The following is an 18,394-nucleotide window of genomic DNA, read 5'->3' on the forward strand; positions in this document are numbered from 1 at the left end:
CTGGTATTGGGCTTTGATAGAGGTAGAGGATGTAACCGAGCCTGAACTCCAAAAGTTGTGGGGCAATGTTATAGGTACAGACGTTAATACTCTGCGAGATTTGTGGGTGGACTCCTTTACAATGCTTCATATGGTGGTTAAGTCTGCCCCCCTAAAAAGAAATCACCTCTTTACATTGTATAGAGCATACGTTTCACCTAAAAAATTAGTCAAAATAACAAGTTTAGAATGCCATTGCCCGAGATGCAAACTGTTAGCCGCAGACGATCTGCACATGTTTGTAGAATGCCCAATGTTAAAGAATTATTGGCTTAAAATTCAAGGGTTCCTGGCTGAGGTACTAGGCAGACAATTAGCAGTGACTGGGATGATTATGTTTGGAGTAACATCGCATGCTGAACAGAATGATCCGGCTTCTAAATTTATCTTTTATGTTATCATCCTGGCACGACGGGAAATATGTAAAGCCTGGAAGAGTGAAAATGCCCCAAATTTTGCAGATTGTCTGAAGTACCTTATATATATAAGTGAATTTGATATGGCCTGTGATAACACAAGCCAGGATAAGATTTGGGCGGCCCTTGTGGCATGGCGGAACAGATGAGCATATTCCAATGATTTTCACCTGGGCACTGTTGGTTCTTTGTCTCCAAAACATCTAAGGGTCAAATGGACTGAATGGAACGGAGTGGAATAAGAAAACAGTTGCTACCAGAGGGGTATTTCCTTCCCATCTCTCCTCAGACCCCAAAACATCGAGAGCGGAATAACGCGGGAAGAGGAGAGGAGGCGGGTTTCCCCATCTGGAATGCCCTCTTTGGTATATGAGGAATAAAAAAAAAAAAAGAAAAAAAAGACAAAAAAAAAAAATAATTATTTAAAAGAAGATGAAAGTTGATACTGTTACTGTGTTATCCTGGTCAAAAATGTGGACTGGATTAGCATCTGGGCATTCCTCTTGGTCATCTCGTCCATCAGTCTTGGGTGTCACCATTCGCCAAAATTTAGATTTATTGGCAAGGTATGTGTGCATTGTAATGTTTTCCCAAGTATAGGGCAAGGCCCGGCCTGTAATTGTAGATGGAAAAACAAAGGGGATATTGAGAAACAAAGTTGAAGCAAATGCACAAGTTATGGTGTAGTGCAACAAGAACACTTTCCGAGGCAGCATGTATGCATCATCTCTACTCTAGTCTGTTTCCAGCATTGACCTTCAACAACAACTGGAGAGAGCAGGCCCACAGTGACAGGTCTGACGGCACGTTGCTGAGCACATCCTCCGTTTAGAGTACTTTTTATTTTTAAAGAGTTGGACAAAGGCAAAGCAAATATCCATTCCAAACATAGCATTTTACAATTTAAGTTAGCAAATCAATGCACCGCATTCATCCCACCGCTACACTCGACTCCACTTCTACACAGACATTTGGGTCTGCTGTGGTTGTTGTTGACGTGTTTACCTTTAGGCTTTTATGCCACTCATGAAACGTCCTCCTGACTTGTTATTATTCCATCAATCATCTCCGATACTTGTACTGACTGACTGTGAAGATCGGCCTGCAGTAGAAGTAAAATGTTGTTATTACACAACAAGAGTAGAAATATTATTGACTTGAGTCACTCTTTAGTGTGTACAGTAAGACTACTAGTACACTTTGACTTCACTTTGTGCACAACAAACAAACAACAAAAACACAAACACCAATCGCTCAGAGTCAGGTGTCCAATGCATGCCATTAATTGTCATTACCTGTTCCTTCTCATCTTAAGTTAACGGGCCGTCTTTTCGCCATCATCATCATGGACGGTGCTGTTGTCAATCATACTCAGTGCGCAGATTGAGTCCCCTTCCTGTATTCAATTAAAAGCAATGTATCAAGCTGCAGGAGAAGTACAAATTTCTTATTTGCAAGAAGGGGAAAATTCACCTTGAGTTACATTTAGTGTGTACTGTAGAAAGATGATTAGTGCACAATGACATAACTTCATGCACAACAAACAACAACAAAATCATTCATTCTGCGACTATGCGTCCAATGCATGGCATCAATCATTACCTGTTCCATCTCATTTTCAGTTAATGGGCAGTCTCTCTCGGCTCTGAAAGGAGGATAGCTATAGTAGTCCTCTGATTCATGCTCCACTTCTTTTGGCAGGACTAGGAAAGTTTTTATTTTTTCTTCTATTTTCCATCATCCAATCATCATTCATGAGGGCAATGGATTTAGGCGGGAGATTCAGTATGATGGAGCGGAGGAGCTGGATTCGGAGGACTGTACTGTCAAATTGCAGACACCTGAAACTTGTATATTAAATAAAAAGAGTAGAAGAAGGTGGTAATGGATTTGTTGTGATTCATAAGTTTGTAACCGGAACTACAGACACACAAATAAAGGGGAAAAAAGGGAGGAAGACAGTAAGTGCAAGCCTAATTGTCAGGGAAGTATAGCTCGTCCTCAAACTCTGGGGGTTCAGCCAGTAGTAGGTAATCATGTGACACACTACTTCCGTCACCTGAGCCGCTGTCCTCATCTTCCTCCCTTCCTCCCTTGCTTCATGTATTGTGTAATTTGGTGGTATGAAGTGCTGATTCATTTTGATCATTGTTAACCTCTCCACATTTTTGGGCGAGAGACTGGTCCTTCTCACTGTTACAATGGAACCAGCAGCACTGAAAACATGTTCGGAAGAGACACTTGCAACAGGGCAAGCCAGATAGCTTATCGCCAGCCTGCTGAGCAGTGGCCATTCAGACCTTTTCCTATACCAATACTGCAATGGGTTTTGATCAATGTACACCTCTGTTGGGTCGTCCAGATAGGCCTGGACCATCCGCTCAATATTCAGGGGTGCTGCTGGTAAGCTTTCGGGATCTTTTTTCTGTGCATCAGCACTGTGCTTATTAATGCCTAACTGTACATACCAATCGTCTAACGATTCTACTGGGCCTAATGATCCAGTTATTGTTACTGTTGTCGATAGTGATGGTGAGTGTTGTGATCCAAACGCACTGCCCTCAGCCTCCGAAGTTGCACTTGATGCTGCATGCCCTGCTGCAGTACTTCTTGTGGGTTGATCTTGCGGGCTTTTAATTAGCAGCCGTTCATTTTCCAACTTACTCGCTGCCTCAGCTATACAATTTTTGTAGCGGGCAACATCAATCTCTGAAAAAGGAAAGAATGTCTTCAGTCCAAATTTTGCCCGTGGATCCAGAATTGTGGCCCAAATGTAATGTTCTTGTGACAAAATTTTATTTTCTATCCTTGTATTTTCAGCTAAGCGAAGGGCTAAGCTCTCCACCAAGTCATGGGCTTCCCTTCTGTCCTCTACACCTTTGTATGATTCAGACACCTTCTTCAGCTGATGCTCTAGCATTTGCAATAATGGGATAGCTTGGCCCATTTTACAGTCCTCCTTGCTGACTTCACGTGTGAAGACCTCAAAAGGACGAAGCATCTCAGTCAGGCATTTAACTAGGCTCCATTGCTCCATCTGAAGGGTCATGACTTCTACAGTAGCATCCCATCTTTGCCAGACATATTCATTGAGTGGCCTGTACTGCTCAAACAGACGATCAAGCATGTAATACGTTGAGTTCCAACGTGTTGCCACCTCCTGGATGAGTGCTTTGACTGGCATCCTATATTCACTTTGAATCATCCTCAGCTGCTTCCGAGCTTTAAAAGAATGGCTGAAATGAGTGCATATTCTTCGGCAGATGTCCAGTTAGTTGCTGACTATGGGTTCTTTTTTCAGAAATTCTTGAACTATAATGTTTATGCAGTGCGCAAAAACACGGAACCCTGCAATAGGAACCAAGATCCATGGCCTTAAGTACATTACTGCCATTGTCTGTGGCAACAAAACCAATACTAAGCCCTCTTGCGCGCAGCTATTCAAAAACCTTGCTGCGAAACTCTTGCAAAATGTTTACAGCAGTATGAGATGTCTCCATGGCAAACATGGCTACAGTTGCATGTTTCCGAGTACCTTTAAAAATCGCAGCTGTGTCAACAGCACCTCGTTCAGATAGCTTATCTCTAACCCCCACAGAAGAGACCCAGTGTGCAGTGATGCACATGTAATCTGTGGCTTGGTAACTGGTCCACATGTCTGTTGTCAGGTGGATATTGTGAACAGCACTCTGCTGCAAAGCTTGTCGAACCAATTCCAGCACATAATGATGTAGTGCCGGAACAGCAATTCTTGCAAAATAGGACTGGCTGGGAACCTTCCATTTAGGGCAGATGGCTGACACAAATTCAAGGAAACCCACCCCTTCCACAAATGAAAAAGGGAGAAGGTCCAGCACTAACATTTTAGCCAGCTTCGCATTGTACAACCATGCCATTGGGTGGTTGCGTTGGAACTGCCCCTCCAACCTAAGCATGCTCTCAATGGTAGGCTGGATTACTTTCCTTTGTGGTGCTGTTGTTTTCATTAACCCACTTAGGCTCAACGACGCAGTTTGTCTCATTGCAGTACTCGGTCGCCTTGGTGTCTCAGCCTGACTCTGAGTATGGCTCTTACTGCGGTGCAACTCAGATGTTACTGAGGAGGATGTGGGCGGTACCACTACACTACTGGGGACAGGGCTAGAAATGCCTCCCTCTTCTTCACCTTTCACCGCAATAATATCACCCCCTGATTCTTCCTGACCAACTTCAATAGGTTGAGTTTTTCTACTTTCTTTTAACTGAAGTAGGTGATTCTCCCACACGATAGTGTGGTGTATTCTGAGATGACTTGCTTGGCCTCCGGTACCATAGTTTGTACCAAGCTTACCCCGCCGAACTCCTTGTCGACAAATTGAGCATATAGCAACGTTCTCCTCCTTGGCGCTAACAGAAAAGAAGTCCCACACTGGGGAGGAGAACTTTCTGGCACTGCTGGATGTGCCACTTTCAATACCAGATGAACTGGAGGGTGTGCTTGGAATGTGACCCTGAGCAGCTACACTGTGACTTTTACTACCACTACCTACTGAGATGGTTGAGCTGGATGTAGGTCCCTGTCGGGTCTTGGAAAATATGGCAGCTGGAGGTAGTGGTGGTGTAACCTGTGTTGGTGATATCCGTGCTACATCCCGCTCAGTAGCAGCCTTTCTGGATAGGGTGAGAATGTTGGTCTCCAATCCCTTTGGGGCGGGAGTGATGTGCGTGATGACTGGCTCGTCTTCATCAACATCACCCCCTCTTCTACATCTACCTCCATAACTCTAAGTTTTTCTGGGACCTTCCTTTTCAGAAGCATTGTCTTGTGGCGTATATCACTCTCAGACCGAGCTGGTGGTTGCCAAGTGGCATCATGATCATCAGAAGCGGGCTTGAAGAAGAAGATGATGGACTAAGCCTCCTTTTCCTTGCTGGTGGTCTGGAAGACAATAGATCTTCCGAAACAGTGGTTTGCTCCACTTTGTCTGCAGGAAGCTCAATTTCCTGAAATGCCCCTATGTCAGGAGCAACAACTACTATGGTGGGCTGTTGTTGCGGCTGCTGCTGTTCTTGTCACGGCTGCTGCTGTTCTTGTCGAGGCCGCTGCTGTTCTTGTCGCAGCTGCTGCTGTTCTTGTTGCGGCTGTTGCTGTTCATGTTGCGGCTGCTGCTGTTCTTATTTCGGCTGCTGCTGTTCTTGTTGCGGCTGCACACTTATCTGCTGAGTTTCCGCCTGCGTTGATTGTGTACTACTTTGCGATAATGACATTTCAACATCGCTGCTCGTTAGTAGACTGGCTACCTCTGCGACACTCAAGGCCTTGGGCCTAGGTTGGTGGGGTTGGACCACTGGTGCTGAGGTGCTACTCCCAGCTTGGTTCCCGGACAACGCTGCTGCAGGCGTAACTTTTTTGGTGCCAAAAAATACATTGGCCGGCACACCAGTCGTGGTTAATGGCACTTCCTTTTTCTGTTCCTTCTTCTCACCGGCAACTTTCTTGGTACTTGACCTGGTACCTTTCTTTGGGGCCATCTTCTTCAGATGTCAGGCAGGACGCAGATGCACAACAAGTTCTGGTCACACGTGGATTTGATGCGCAGCAGGACTTCTGTCTGGCTGGCAGTACAACGGGTGATGATGATGACACCTCCTCCTCTGGCTTTTTGTGCACCTAAAAGCAAATAAGCTAACAGAAGAACATCAGTGAAATGTTGCATTTGTTGTTGTGGTTCAGTTGCTTACTACTTTACTAGTGCAAACACAAGATATAGTCTAGCCATTTCTGACTTTTTTACAACAAGGGCTATGTTATACTACTGTGTACAGTCACACACTACACTCTCAGGAAGGATAGGAAAGATAATAAGAACCACCAAAATACAAATGTAATGGAAGTGGGGTGGACCCTATTTGCCATTAAATTATTTGAGCATCTCAGCATCCATGGAGCTGCTGCTGGCAAAGGGGGTGGATGGATGGAAGCAGTTAGCCAATTGGAAAACCATGCAGGACTATATGGCAAAAGCAGGACACTAATAACTCCCAACACAAAAAAAGGCCACCAGCCACATGGACACTCACAAATCACAAACAAGCAGGGGGCCTGGGAAAAACCAGGAGCTGACAAATATGCCTATAAAAGCCAAGCAAAGGGTGCATGCTAAAGCACACTGCTCTGCCTTTTTAATGCAACAAAATGCGAACACGAACATTCACAGGCCCCAAAAAGGTCTGCAGGGTGCATGCATTGCACACCAACACACACCAGACACACACAACAAAAGCATGTCTTTAAGACAACCAACATCAGAAAGCCCACCCCAAAAAAACAGACTTGCCAACTCAATCCAATGCCATCCATGCCCTAAATGATGTCTAAATTCAACAGACCACACAAAAAACACTTGATTAATAAAGCTGTGGCTACCTGCTCTGATCCTACTGGATGAAAGCAGGCCTGTTGGCAGACAAGGCCAGACAAGCTTGCAGGCCTAGGCTTCAAAATGGCCACCAGCCACAAGGCCAGGCCCAACAACAGAAAGCCCACCCCAAAAAAACACACTTCCCAACTCAATCCCATGCCATCCAGGCCCTAAATGATGCTTGAAAATGCTTGAAAATGAAATACATTAAAAAAACACCAAAGGAACAGTTGCTTCATCATGCACACACCCATGAGGCCATGACTAGCTCGGGACTACTACTGAATACTACCACCCACAACATTTAAAAAAAAAGGAATGATAGTTATCAAAAATAAATTGTAGTTACAACAACTTTAATGCCCCCAATCAAACAGACACAACAACCACTTACAATATCCAAATGAAAAAATCCTCAAATCCAATTGCAATGATGCAGCAGACAAAAAGAGTGGTCTTTCCAGCTCAAAATCCAAAGGCAGAATGAGCAGGAGATGGACAAAGCACTGGGAGGAGCCTGCTGGACAGGAACAGGAAGTTAGAGGTTCTGTGGCACATCCTCCCTCTCCCCACCTTTTTAAACAAGCATTTGCAATGCAATAGGTCTCGCATTTATAAGAGTTTGAGCTATTGGCATTGTAAAATTACAATGCCTTTTATTTATGTTTTGGTTTTAAAACAAATAAAAGGCATTGTCATTTACAATGTCAGTAGCATAAACTCGCATAAAAGCAGTGTGTGGAGTGCAGCAGTGCAGCAGTGTGCAGCGTGCAGCAGTTTGCGGCATTCAGCAGTGTGCGGCATTCAGCATAGACACGTGGAGGGTGAGGAGAGACACGTGGAGGGTGAGGAGAGACACGTGGAGGGTGAGGAGAGACACGTGGAGGGTGAGGAGGGACACGTGTAGGGTGAGGAGAGACACGTGTGGAGGGTGAGGAGAGACACGTGTGGAGGGTGAGGAGAGACACGTGTGGAGGGTGAGGAGAGACACGTGTGGAGGGTGAGGAGAGACACATGTGGAGCGTGAGGAGGAGACACATGTGGAGGGTGAGGAGGAGACACATGTGGAGGGTGAGGAGGAGACACGTGAGGAGACACGTGTGGAGGGTGAAGAGAGACACGTGTGGTGGGTGAAGAGAGACACGTGTGGAGGGTGAAGAGAGACACGTGTGAAGGGTGAGGAGAGACACGTGTGGAGGGTGAGGAGAGACCCGTGTGGAGGGTGAGGAGAGACACGTGTGGAGGGTGAGGAGAGACACGTGTGGAGGGTGAGGAGAGACGTGTGGAGGGTGAGGAGAGATACGTGGAGGGTGAGGAGAGACACGTGGAGGGTGAGGAGAGACACATGGAGGGTGAGGAGAGACACATTGAGGGTGAGGAGAGACACGTGGAGGGTGAGGAGGGACACGTGTGGAGGGTGAGGAGAGACACGTGTGGAGGGTGAGGAGAGACATGTGGAGGGTGAGGAGAGACACGTGTGTAGGGTGAGGAGAGACATGTGTGGAGGGTGAGGAGAGACATGTGTGGAGGGTGAGGAGAGATACGTGGAGGGTGAGGAGGAGACACGTGAGGAGACACGTGTGGAGGGTGAAGAGAGACACGTGTGGAGGGTGAAGAGAGACACGTGTGGAGGGTGAAGAGAGACACGTGTGAAGGGTGAGGAGAGACACGTGTGGAGGGTGAGGAGAGACCTGTGTGGAGGGTGAAGAGAGACACGTGTGGAGGGTGAGGAGAGACACGTGTGGAGGGTGAGGAGAGCCATGTGGAGGGTGAGGAGAGATACGTGGAGGGTGAGGAGAGACACGTGGAAGGTGAGGAGAGACACGTGGAGGGTGATGAGAGACACGTGGAGGGTGAGGAGAGACATGGAGGGTGAGAAGAGACACGTGGAGGGTGAGGAGAGACACGTGGAGGGTGAGGAGAGTCACATGGAGGGTGAGGAGAGACACGTGGAGGGTGAGGAGGGACACGTGTGGAGGGTGAGGAGAGACATGTGTGGAGGGTGAGGAGAGACATGTGGAGGGTGAGGAGAGACACGTGTGGAGGGTGAGGAGAGACACGTGTAGAGGGTGAGGAGAGACATGTGTGGAGGGTGAGGAGAGATACGTGGAGGGTGAGGAGGAGACACGTGAGGAGACACGTGTGGAGGGTGAAGAGAGACACGTGTGGAGGGTGAAGAGAGACACGTGTGGAGGGTGAAGAGAGACACGTGTGAAGGGTGAGGAGAGACACGTGTGGAGGGTGAGGAGAGACCTGTGTGGAGGGTGAGGAGAGACACGTGTGGAGGGTGAGGAGAGACACGTGTGGAGGGTGAGGAGAGACGTGTGGAGGGTGAGGAGAGATACGTGGAGGGTGAGGAGAGACACGTGGAGGGTGAGGAGAGACACGTGGAGGGTGAGGAGAGACATGGAGGGTGAGAAGAGACATGTGGAGGGTGAGGAGAGACACTTGGAGGGTGAGGAGAGACACGTGGAGGGTGAGGAGAGACATGTGGAGGGTGAGGAGAGACACGGAGGGTGAGGAGAGACATGTGTGGAGGGTGAGGTGGAGGGTGAGGAGAGAGACCTGTGGAGGGTGAGGAGAGACGTGTGGAGGGTAAGGAGAGACGTGTGGAGGGTGAGGAGAGACGTGTGGAGGGTGAGGAGAGACGTGTGGAGGGTGAGGAGAGACGTGTGGAGGGTGAGCAGAGACACGTGTGGAGGGTGAGCAGAGACACGTGTGGAGGGTGAGCAGAGACACGTGTGGAGGGTGAGGAGAGACACGTGTGGAGGGTGAGGAGAGACACGTGTGGAGGGTGAGGAGAGACACGTGTGGAGGGTGAGGAGAGACATGTGTGGAGGGTGAGGAGAGACACGTGTGGAGGGTGAGGAGAGACGTGTGGAGGGTGAGGAGAGACACGTGGAGGGTGAAGAGAGACACGTGTGGAGGGTGAGGAGAGACACGTGGAGGGTGAGGAGAGACGTGGAGGGTGAGGAGAGACACGTGTGGAGGGTGAGGAGAGACACGTGTGGAGGGTGAGGTGGAGGGTGAGGAGAGAGACGTGTGGAGGGTGAGGAGAGACGTGTGGAGGGTAAGGAGAGACGTGTGGAGGGTGAGGAGAGACGTGTGGAGGGTGAGGAGAGACGTGTGGAGGGTGAGGAGAGACGTGTGGAGGGTGAGCAGAGACACGTGTGGAGGGTGAGCAGAGACACGTGTGGAGGGTGAGCAGAGACACGTGTGGAGGGTGAGGAGAGACACGTGTGGAGGGTGAGGAGAGACACGTGTGGAGGGTGAGGAGAGACACGTGTGGAGGGTGAGGAGAGACATGTGTGGAGGGTGAGGAGAGACACGTGTGGAGGGTGAGGAGAGACGTGTGGAGGGTGAGGAGAGACACGTGGAGGGTGAGGAGAGACACGTGTGGAGGGTGAGGAGAGACACGTGGAGGGTGAGGAGAGACGTGGAGGGTGAGGAGAGACACATGGAGGGTGAGGTGGAGGGTGAGGAGAGACACGTGGAGGGTGAGGTGGAGGGTGAGGAGAAACAGAGTTGGAGGGTGAGGAGAGACGGAGGTGGAGGGTGAGGAGAGACCGAGGTGGAGGGTGAGGAGAGACCGAGGTGGAGGTTGAGGAGAGACGGAGGTGGAGGGTGAGGAGAGACCGACTTCTGTATCCTGTTGCAGAGCCCAATAGGATGTATTCTCATCTCTTTATCTCTGGTCCTCCTAGGTAAATTAGGTATTTTGAATATAAGTTGTTTGGATTTTCCTCCATTTCCCAGGCAGCCAATGCCTTTTGACCAAGATCAACATTGATCAGTTCAGGCTATTAAGCGTAGTCTCTCTCTTAGCTGGCTTGTGGTGACTCCTTTCTCTCACTCGTGTTTTTTCAGCAGGCTGAAACTAAGGAGGCTCCTTTTACCCTCCCGCTGTTGTGCTGATATTTTTCTGTGCAATGGTTTGAGGGCCTGCAAGAACTTTTTACAAAATACGGGTTCAGTCTGCTTATAAACAGAGTATGCTGGAGCTGTTCTTGCTGCAGGTGTATTTTGATATAGCTAAAGGAACAGCGTTGTGGAAATGTGGATTTTCCTGATCAGTTATGTCCCCTATCTTGGACCCCAACGGTTCTATATGCATGTTACAAGCACATGTATGTTCCCTCCAGTTCCAGTTTCAAAGACGCAAACACATGTGCGTCCACCGTCAACATGTCCTCTGTCAGATCCGCCATTAATGGGCTGGATATTCGATTCCTAAGTGTGAAAGGCCACCGACTTTATATGGCTAAGTTACTCCATTTTTACAGTTCAGGCGAAGTAGGCCCGATTCTGCCATTGAATTCTTTCCCTGCTCACTGCCTCTGACAAGCGTCAGCTTGAGCTCGCATCTGTATCCATGAACTTTGTCCTATTTCCTGTGCAGCTAACGGTGCCTGCCTCGGCCATTTTCGCCTGCCTGCCAAGAAGCTGTATTTCACCTTCGAATTATCTACTTTGCTCTTCAGCCGATGCATTCCTGTCTAGTGATTTAGGTAAACATTTCCTTAGCTCTTGAGCAAAGGGCTCGGCTTCTCTGTCCCCATGCAAGTAATTCATAGCCCAGTTGCCATGGAAAGTTTTCTGCCTCTTGCATCTCATATAGACACTTAGACGCTTGTGCACGCACACACAGTCAGTATAGAATAGATTTTGTCCGAGAGTCCTTCCTTGTGGATAACATAGTTCTTTAAACATAGGATGTTAGATATGATTTGGGATTAGGTTGACTTGACCCCCCAGACTTTTCGTCTCCACATGTAGAGCTAAATGTCAAGTCCCCTTCACCCCCTAGTTGCACGTCAATTACACGTCATGCTGCTGCGCGCGCATCTCTGCCAAGTATTATCTTATAGATCCACCTATGCATGAAATCATAACCAATCATGTTCCTTTTTACTCCTAATTACGCCTAGTTTCGGTTACGTATTAGCAGTGTCGTTTCTCTTATCAATTGTTACGCTTTCTACATTTGTTTCATTGTAATGTATGTTCTATAAAAGCAATTTCCTGTCAATAAAATATCGTACTTCACTTCCTGAACCTTCATGGTGACGGAACCTGAAGGCCGCCACTCGAGTCGGCCATTTTGAATAAAGCCCATTCAGAAACCTCTTATACCACGGATTCTGCCTCTTATTATTCTGAGCTATTTTGTTTAAGATCCAGTATGAAATTCAGTCCAGGTAATATTTTATTTACCACATAATGGCGCCCGAACAGGGACACTTTCTCATCTCACGCGCCGGCGGTGCGTTGCAGGCCCGGTCTCCTGCCACAGCTGGACGGACCATAACGCGTACCAGCAGGATTTCCTGTAGCTCCCTCCGGTCAAGCGGGGGCGACTGAGGCTGCGATCAACCCAGACGAGGCGGTGAGAAGCGCGAAGTATCCCGACCAGAGCCTAGCTGAGAGAGCAAGATCCGAGGTATATAGAGGCCCACCAGGTTTTCGAAGTCCCGATGTCCAGAGGGTCCGATGTCCAGTCGAGTCCAATCCATTCTCCGAGGCCTTTCGTTTTGAGCTACTCGGTGAGTACCATCGCCGGGGAGGCGTGTTGACGCGCACATAGGTTGTGCCGGTCAAGACGGATTTGGGTACACAAATCCGGTCTGCACTGTTTAGCAGTGTATATGTACTGTTTAGCAGTATATCAAGTATTCCGAAGTATCTAGTTATTGTCAAGAATTCAGCTTGGTGATTAAGTTATGCAGACTGTCATCATTGTTGATCATTTTTAAAATGTTTAATGTTTAATGTTTAATGTGTTAAAATGTCCTGCATATTGTGGTATGAATGATTGTTTATTGTTCACTGTTCATTATTGTGTTTTTCCGTAATAAGTGTGTTCAAGATTAAGTATCAGATCAGTTGTCAATATGCCGCTCTTTTCGAAGTTAAGACAGATCACTACTAGAAAAGGGGTGCTTGAAGAGGCAGTTCCTATTCCTCCTAGGGACACTCCAGGGCACTTTATGTATCACAAGCATGGCTTAGACGCCATATTATTCCTTGATCTATGGGTGGACTACACCAAAGAATTACCAGAAAGTCAGAGATGGCCCGTCGCTGGGACCTGGGATGCAGAATGTATCATGAAAGTAGAAGAAGAGTTGTGGAAGAGGAAAGCTAGACAGTCACAGAAAGACGCTGTTGAGTTATGGCGTAAAGAATCGCATAGGCGCACCGAAAAAGCGCTAAGACAGGAAGAGAGAAGTAAAGAAAGTGCAAATAAGGTTCGAGAGAATCTGTTGATTGAAGAAGGTACACGAGTACAAGCAGAACAAACAGAGAGACAAAGAAATGCCCTTATAAAAGGAATGTATCCCCTTCTGGCCGAAGGATTGCCTAAAGCTACTGCGGCCATACCAAAAGACTTGCCACCTCCATTGTTTCCGATAAAAGTACATCCTAAAGGACATCCCAGAACCGCAGAAGATATTTTCCTTTCTTCATATCTAGATGACGCAGTTCCCGAATATGCTAACCCCGCACCACATAGACCGTCTGCTGGGGGGGTTCAACGTCAAGATCAGGTATCTGTCTCTGTGCCACAGCAAGTTCCGACACAAGTCACGACACAAGCTTCGGCAAGCACATCTGCTTCTGCATCTGTCCCCGCAACCAATTCTGCAGCTGTGTCCACACCTGTAGTGGCTGTAGCACGTTCAACGAATCCTTTCACGTCTGACACTTTAGAGGGGGCTACTGGAGGTGCTACTAGCATTCATTTCACGCCACCCAGAGTGAGTAAATTTTCTTTCCAAGAAACAGTACATGCACGTACGCCCAAACTTATAAATACCCGTATGCTTAAGGATCTTATGATAGATTGTAGATATGATCCGGTGCCCGGTAAAGAGGACGAAATGGTCCTGGCATCATTACGTGTTAGACGAGCTGCATCGTTTTTAGGGAGGCTACCAGGAATGGCTATGCATTTAGATAGCATATATCATTTTGTCCAAACAGGAAAAGACCCTGAATGCATTAACAGAGCTATGAAATATCAGAAAGTAGAGATACAGGGAGAATTGTTACGTTTTCTTGTAAATTGTGTGATCAGAAATCAAGACCGACCGGGGGTAGACCCGGAAATAATGCAAACTCTTACTAAGTGGAGTCAGAATATATCAGAAGGAAAACATGATAAACAAGGAAGTATAGTAGCCATGTGCCGAAAAATTAGGAAGGAAGTAGAACGCATACATGAAGAAAGATTGGAAACAGACGAGTTCGAGCAAGATGAAGCGTCCGAATCAGGGGATTCCGTAAGACAGCCAGACACCATAGCCTATGTAGGTAGAGGAAGATCCTGTAATAATGCTAGATGTTTTTCTGACCCGATACATTCTGTATGTCCAAACAATAGCAGAACCTATCCGACGCCTATAATAAATATGAAGTCTCCCGAACGTTTGTTTCAAGCCGCAGATAAAATACTTCGAGAACGAAGGGGTTACCACCTCCTCGATTCTATGGACGAACAAGAATTAGCTAGGTCAGCTGTTCATTGGATGGACAGTCCCGGAAAATATGGTGATGTGACAGTCGCACACACGTTTTTAAACCTCAGTCCAGATGAACAACGTTTAGCTGGGATCTATATGATTCAGCAACTTCTTATATTATATAAGAGCCAACATGCTGATCCTGGTCCCTTACCTGATATATTAACCGAACTACTCGCGAATAGATGGAGAGGTTCTAGTAACAAGTTAATTAAAGAAATACTAATGTCACGTAAACAGTACGTTCTTTTTGTAAGCCCAGATCCTTTCTCGATCCCCAACAAAGAAGGAGCACCGTACTACATGGATAGACAGAATCCCTTACGAGAAGTGCACCCAATAAAAGGCGAAGACAGTCAGTTTCACCGTGTATTTGTATACACACCCATAACAAAAATCGAATTGTTAGAAATGAAGAAAGTAGTACCCAGTCATGACAAAGACCCAGCGGGTTTTCACCGAGAAATTAAAGACATGTTACTGATGGGAGAGTACACCTATCCTGATATTATGACGATATTAAAGGTGTTAATGCCTGCTGGCATTTATGAAAAACTGAAGGAAAAAGAGTGGGAAGTGGGAGACCAAAAGATAGATTGGACAGCATTAGAAGCAGAAGAGAAAGCCCGAACTGCTGGTTCAGGACTCGGGGATAAAGTTAAAGCATTACCAGGTTTACTAGTACAGGTACTGCCACGTTTATTAACTACGAAAAAGGAAGATTGGGGTGCAATCACAGCCTGCAAACAAAAGCATGATGAAGATACAAGTGATTATTATGCCCGATTTGAAAAATGTTTTGGTATAAACAGTGGTATAAAAGCAAGTAGTGACTCATACACACATTTATTTGTGACAAAATTAGTAGAAAATGCATTGCCTCCAGTGAAGAATAGAATATTGAAATTCGAGAGTACCTGGCAAAGTAACACACCGTCACAAATGCTACAAATGTTACAGTATCATCACAATAGAATTAGGGATGAACAAGAACACGAGCAAAGACGTATGAAGGATACTAAAATGAAAATGCTAGTTTCCCAGACAGTACCAGCGGATGGTCACAAAAAGGGTGTGACACATTCCGGAGATTCAGCAGTTCCTGTAAAAGGAACATGCAATTACTGTAAACAACTAGGCCATTATGTACACGATTGTCAAGTTCTGAAGCGTAATATAGCCATAGGTATTGCAAAAGAAAGACCAAGACTAGTTAGACAGGATCAGAATGAACAAGGAGCTACGCAGCATGGACAGGCCATGCCAGCTCAGCAACAGGCTATGCCAGCCTCACAACAGCCCATACAGTTTGTGCCAGCTGCACCACCGTTGCCTGCTGCTGCCACGCAAATAACTTCACGACAATTGTACCAGACCGCACAGTACGAATATCCTGAGTATCAACGTTACACATGAAACAGCCTAGAGAGGGAAGTTGACTTACCCCTTATTGAGATCCCAGTAGATCAAGAAGGACCTTATGTACATAGTGAATTATTAGGTCAAGACAGAAAATTTTTACTCGATACAGGGGCAAGTCGAACAACCATAAAACGTAGTGAAGTTCCAGGGGCACCCCTCTCAGGCTCTCAAAATGTTTCCCTTGGTTTTTCAGGAAAGCCTATTGTTAATGAAGTATCACAGCCACTTCCACTTACGATTGGTCCCTTGACACGAACTACTGATTTATTGCTTACCAAATCATGTCCAGAAAACTTGTTAGGTATAAAAACATTGAAAGCCTTAGGGGCTATTATCTGTTGTTCTCCGGAAGGAGTAAGATTGTTTTTACGTGATTTTAAAGGTCATTATGTCTCCAGAGACATGGATCCCCGACTACAGACTTTACCCGCACATCTATGGGCACAAGGCCCTACTGATGTTGGTTGCATGAACATTACACCATATCGAGTAACATTAAAAGCAGGAGTGGTATTACCACGAATGCGACAATACAAGTTACCGCAAGATGCTGTAGCGGCTTTACTGAAAATCATTGACGAGCTTGTTGAAATTCACACGCGCTCCTCAAGGATTTACAGAAAGTCCCAGCATCTATAGCCAAGCACTGAAACGAGAACTTGATAGTATACACATGCCAGTTAACACTGCACTGCTTCAATACGTCGATGATCTGCTGATCACCGCACGAAGCGAACCCGAATGTGAAAAAGCTTCACTGACAGTTTTACAATTTCTAGCCGACAAGGGGCACAAGGTGTCTCCTTCTAAGCTGCAATTCTGTGTCCAGCGAGTTATTTATCTTGGTCACTCGCTGTCCAAGGAGGGAAGGCAGCTTACACCTGATCGCATTCAGTTAATTGCAAACATGCCGATACCCAAGACACAAAAGGAAGTGCGGGCTTTCATAGGCCTCACTTCGTACTGTAGGCAGTGGATCCCTCTATATGCATTTCTAGCAAAACCACTCATTCAGTTGACAACACAGGAGGCAGCCACATCGACTGTCCTCCCTTGGACTCAGGAACACACACTAGCTTTTGAAAGCTTAAAGAAAGCTCTATGTCAAGCACCTGTTTTAGCGACACCATGTTACAGTAAACATTTTACACTCTTTGTTACAGAACGTGAAGGTACTGCCTTGTCAGTGCTCACTCAGGAACAAGCAGGATCACGCAAGCCATGTGCTTATTTTTCCAGTACATTAGATCCCGTAGCTCAGGCTCTGCCTGCGTGTCTGAAAGCAGTAGCAGCAACAGCTTTAGCGATCAGACAAAGCGATGCCATAGTGTTAGGACATCCATTGACAGTACAAGTACCACACGCAGTAGAGGTTCTTGTGAACCGGACGCAAACGCAACACTTGACCGTAGCTAGACTTACAGGGTATGAGTTGACATTGTTTCAGCCACACATAGAAATCAGACGTTGTAATACATTGAATCCTGCTACACTCTTACCCGTAATGGGTACAGACCCACTAGCTCATGATTGTGTTGAAGTTATTGAGATAAAGACGAAACCCAGACAAGACTTAACAGACGTTCCATTGTTAGATCCAGACCTGACGTTGTATGTAGATGGTTCATGCATGAGAACAAGTACAGGAAATTTAGTGGCCGCGTACGCAGTCACAACAAACACTGAAGTTATTGAAACAAACTGTATAGATACTTTGTCAGCCCAAGCAGCAGAGCTTATTGCTCTAACACAAGCCTGTATTCAAGCCACAGACAAGAAAGTCAACATATATACTGATTCACGTTATGCATTCGGAGTCGTACATGACTTCGGGGTGCTTTGGCGAGAGAGGGGTTATTTAACTTCTCATGGAACCCATATTCAGCACGGGTCCCTCATTCATGCTTTGTTAGACGCAATTCATTTACCAACTGCAATATCAATTATGAAATGCAAAGCACACACAAAGGTTACTGATATCATTTCTCAAGGCAATGATTTAGCTGACAGAACAGCTAAACAGACTGCTCAGACTCGTACATCCGACATGACAAAGCCAATAGTTCTGACACCAACACAGTGTATGACGATTAAGGATCCCGCACTTGACGTAATTGACATACAGACACATGCCACAGCAGAAGAAATAAAGAAATGGACTGAACTAGGAGGGATCCAGACAGATCAGGGATGGATGACGAAGGAGAAATCTGTGTGGTTTCTTCCTGATTCCATGGTCCAAGCAGTTATAGCTACAATTCACAGTCCAGCACATTTAGGAGAGAAAGCTATGCTAGACAGCATTCAGCACATTTGGTTCAACAAACATCTACGAGCAGCAGCTAAACAAAAAGTCCGTACCTGTATGATATGTTGCCAGTTTAACCCAGGAAAGAGTGTTCCCGTAGAGCAGGGTGGATTTCAGCCTCCTGACCATCCTTTCGAAGTCCTCCAGATGGATTACATCCAGATGGAACGATGTCGAGGATTCAAATATGTTCTCGTAGTTGTCTGTGCTCTTTCCCGGTGGACTGAAGCATACCCAGTATCAGATTACACTGCCCCGACTACTGCCAAGCAGCTAGTTCGAGAA

The sequence above is a fragment of the Triturus cristatus genome, chromosome 5_1, assembly GCF_964204655.1.
Source record: "Triturus cristatus chromosome 5_1, aTriCri1.1, whole genome shotgun sequence".
Taxonomy (NCBI): domain Eukaryota; kingdom Metazoa; phylum Chordata; class Amphibia; order Caudata; family Salamandridae; genus Triturus; species Triturus cristatus.